Source organism: Urocitellus parryii, chromosome 4 (genome assembly GCF_045843805.1).
Source record: "Urocitellus parryii isolate mUroPar1 chromosome 4, mUroPar1.hap1, whole genome shotgun sequence".
Classification (NCBI taxonomy): domain Eukaryota; kingdom Metazoa; phylum Chordata; class Mammalia; order Rodentia; family Sciuridae; genus Urocitellus; species Urocitellus parryii.
Window position 1 is genome coordinate 17649521 of NC_135534.1, and position 4389 is coordinate 17653909.

General features: G+C 33.6%; 1 pseudogene; it reads left to right on the forward strand.

Annotated features, from left to right (window-relative positions):
• The first annotated feature begins 2497 nt into the window (after positions 1–2497).
• LOC113175296 (olfactory receptor 5W2-like) lies at positions 2498–4055 on the forward strand (annotated as a pseudogene).
• Positions 4056–4389: the final 334 nt, after the last annotated feature.

Here is a 4389-nt window from a genome sequence, read left to right on the forward strand (position 1 = left end):
ATCACTAGAGTTATGTGTTTTCAATATTTTATTTTTATATAAACTTTATGTCACACTGTACCATAAATTTATTGATTTCCTGTCAACAATAAAATGACATGAAAAAAGTTGTTAATGAAGGACATTAATAAAGTTCACCTTGAACTAAAACTCTCAACTCTGAGCTTTTCTTCCTTTTTTTTTCCTTTTCAGTTTTGGTTAAATGGTTACCTTAGTGATTAACAAGGAATACTCTCCTAAAAGCATCATTTTTCCCATTTCTCTGACTTTTAAATCTTGAACTTCAGCATTCTTTGCTGTGAAAGGCTGTCAGCATTCTTTGCTGAAAGACAGCATGTCTTATGCTTTTTCATTCTTTCAGAGCATTGTGACTGAGACACAGAATGGAAAAACTATTAAAGATCAATCATTGGAGTAACATTCGAGTGTTCATTAGATATAAAATTTTAGTGAATTGAGGATATGCAATGTATTTTGAGTAAATATTTTTTAGCTTTTAAAAACAAATAAAATGGTTGTATATTCTAAGTTAGAATAAACAAAAGTGTGTAAATGAAGTAGAAAGCATTCATCTAAGTATTTAATTGATGCTCAGTACTACATGTGACTCTGCTCAAGTGTTCAATGTCCAAACATCAGGAGAATCTTAGTGAGAAAATGCAAATATGACTATGAGTTAGAAGGATTGTACAACTCTATGAAATTCTGAATTATCCAGTAACATTGTAAAACTTAAAGACTTAAAAGATTGTAGCTTTTCTAGCTGTCATTATAAAATATCCCAGGTGAGAACACTCAAAATATAAATAAAGCACAGGAGACATGTAAGCTTTTCAAGGTGGCATTAGTGGGATCCTAAGACAGTTTATATCAAAGTGTAGTGAAGGAAAACAGCACATGTGACAGAATGGGGACAATATTCCTTTTCAGAAACAGGCTTAAAGGTTTCTGCTTGTGCCCCATAATCTCAATTTACCCATACACTTTTGTTCATATTTATTTTGAGCAGCACCGGAGGCTAATAACTTCATTAATTCTGCTTTACCTGGACAAGGATGATACAGATTGTATGTTTTTTTTTTTAAAGAGAGAGAGAGAGAGTGAGAGGGAATTTTTTTAATATTTATTTTTTAGTTTTGGTGGACACAACATCTTTATTTTATTATTGATGTGGTGCTGAGTATTGAACCCAGCGTCCCGTGCATGCCAGGAGAGCGCACTACCACTTGAGCCACATCCCCAGCCCCAGATTGTATTTTATAATGTAAAATATGCACATATTCTATTTCCTCTATAGGATGAAGTAATTTGCAGTTTTCATTCTAACAGATATTATTCAGTGACTTCAGATTTCAGTTCAACATTTACTAAAGATGCTCATGTATTCACAGGGGACAACACAGAACCAGGAATGTAATTACATGGTTGCATGATTTCAAAGCCTGAGAGAAATAGCTTTAGGTTTAAGTCCCAAATGCTGCCTGTTATAATACAATGGTATTTGTTCAGTGCTCAGTTACCAATAAATGGCTCCTCTCAGGGAAGATCTTCAGTTTCCAAATTTAAAACTGTAAGGTTAAAAAAAATTGATGTAGGGCTGGAGATACAGCTCAGTTGGTAGAGTGCTTCCCTCACATACACAAGGCCTTGGGTTCAGTCCCAGCAGCACAAATCTAAAAATACTACTAATAAAAAATTTTTAAGATAAAAAAAATGACCTCTTTTGAAAAAAATGGGAGTTTTATAAGTGAATCAAGTTATGCCTTCTAAAGTAGTTCTGTAAATTCTGAAGTCTAATCCAAAATAATGTATTCTTCTCAGAACAAAAATCTTTGAATGAATTTGATAGTATTAAAAATAACATAATTTTATTTATATCTTGGATGATAAGAAAGACTGTACTTATTTTATCATAGAGTTAGGTATGTACAGTAATACAATTTTTAAAATTAATTGATCATAGAAATACCACAGTAATAAAAAAGCATGCAAATAAAAATATACAGATATCTATTCTCTACTGTTCACATATCTGAGTACAATTAAGAATCATACACACAAGCACAAAAATTACATATTTGTAAATACACTTAAGGAAACAAAATGTTAAACCATGACACAAAGAAAAGACCACCGACTCTAATTTAAATAAAATCAAAGCAAGCTTGTAATTCCTACCGTCTTCAGACTGTCTCTTCTAAAACCCATGGGAATAGAAGACAACCCCACAGCTCTCTAGGAGCACAGCTTTATAGCACAGAAAGATGCGAAAAAGAGGGGATGTCTTGAGAACTTACAGATAACAGGATTTTGACAAGCAGGTAGTAGGTTAATAATGGTCCAGCGCTTAGGGAGTAAATTTAGATGCCAACATCAGAGTTTATGAGGCACCACTAGAGTTTCAGAAAGAGTTGCTATCTGGCCAGGGAAAGTCAGAATTTATAAGGTGCCACTAAAGTTTCAGAAAGGGTTGTTATCTGGTCATGGAATGCTAGGCATGGGTTAGTTCAAGGCACGGGCAGGCATTCCAAACAAGTTTAGAAATCACAGTAATTTATAGTAAAGCCAAAATTCACTTTTGACGCCTTTGTGATGAGATGGTTCCTAATCTTAAGAGGGAATTAGGCTGGGTTTATCAAAAACCCATATATGTTTGAACTATTAACTGGTCTTCATCCTATTTTCACTTCCTAAATAAATATGTCCTTCTAAATACCTGATATCATGCAAGTTTATGTGCTTTTTATGTGGGTTCCATAATTTCTGTTTGAGCATTTTTTGTTCAATGATCAGGAAAATTCCCTTTTACCTCCAGACTATACTTACAAATAGGCAGTGAGCCTTATGTCAACCTAATACACTTCTTGGAAAGAAAAGAAAAGGATACTTATCATGTGTCCCATCAAATACTAAAGACCACATAGACCAAGCATAGTACTCATTGTCTAGACTCACACAGTGGTCTTTAAAACCAATCACTAGTATTGATCTTGAAAAATTGCACCATACACATGTACTTTTATTTATCAAAGCTTTTAAATTTATTTCTTACATCCCAACCTGCTTGAATTTTCCAGTTTTATAGACCCATGTTTATAGTTTTCCATGGCATTATAGGTCACTTTGAGATCAGTAATTCCCAAGATCAATTCAATTCTTCTCCAGAAGATTAGTGAGGTAAGTCAGGAGAAACATGATGAAAAGGGTCACCTTGAGGTCAGCATTACTAGTAATTCCCCCCAAAATGAATTCATTCAAAAATGAACAATTTTCGCTGTCCATTCTTCTCCTCTCTTGTCTAAATATTCAAAGCATAGTAAATTCATATTCAATCCTTTTTTTCCTACTAGGATATAAATAGGACAGAATACATTTTATATATTTATATTTTTTATGCTAAGAAAAATATCTAGTCATATATTCTACTGTACAAAAAAATCCTGTACCGTATGCTTTTGACAGTAAGACAAGGCCTTTGATAGGTACAAGGCCATCAGCAACCCCCTGCACTATGCAGTAGACATGTCCACTAAGGTGCGTTCACTGCTCATGGCTGGGGTTTACCTCATAGACCTGGCAGATGCTTTGATACACACGACATTAACATTCTGCTTATGTTTCTGTGGGTCTAAGGAGATTAATCTTTTCTTCTGTGATTTCCCTTCACTTTTCCTCCTTTCCTGTTCTTACATGCAAATCAATGAGCTGGTACTATTTGTCTTTTGGGGATTCATTGAACTCAGTACCATTTCTGGAGTCCTGGTCTCTTAGGGCTACATCATCTCATCATTCTTGGAAGATTTGCTCGGCTGAGGGAAGGTTCAAAGCTTTGTCCTATTGCAACCCCCACTTAACTGCAGTTGCAGTTTTCCAAGGCACTATACTCTTTACATATTTCTGGAGAAGTTCTTTATAGTCTTTAGATCAACATAAAATGGAGGTCACTCTTCTACACCCTTTTCTTTCCCATTTTGAACCCCTTGATTTATAGCATACACAACAAGAATGTGAAAGAGGCACTACAAAAACTTACAAGCAAGAGTAGTTTTAAATAATTTTACTATCTATAAAAATACATATTTATTTAAAGTGGTTGTTTTTGCAAAATTCTATCTCATGATATGCAAGATACAAAATTGTATTATATAACTTATTTAGTAAAATGGGCATTTATTTGTATTAAGGTATGATTATAAGAAAATTTTTAAAATCTCCATGTGTCATGTTTTATTATTTTTCTTGAATTAATAAATAGTGCTCTGTCTTTGTGGACAATGTTTCTGAGCCTTTCAAGTTCCAATATTTCATATGCTCAACTTTTTGCTCAAATTTAACTCTACCAAAATTAAAAACAAAAACGTTTTTGCTAACTGACCCTTTGCACATTAA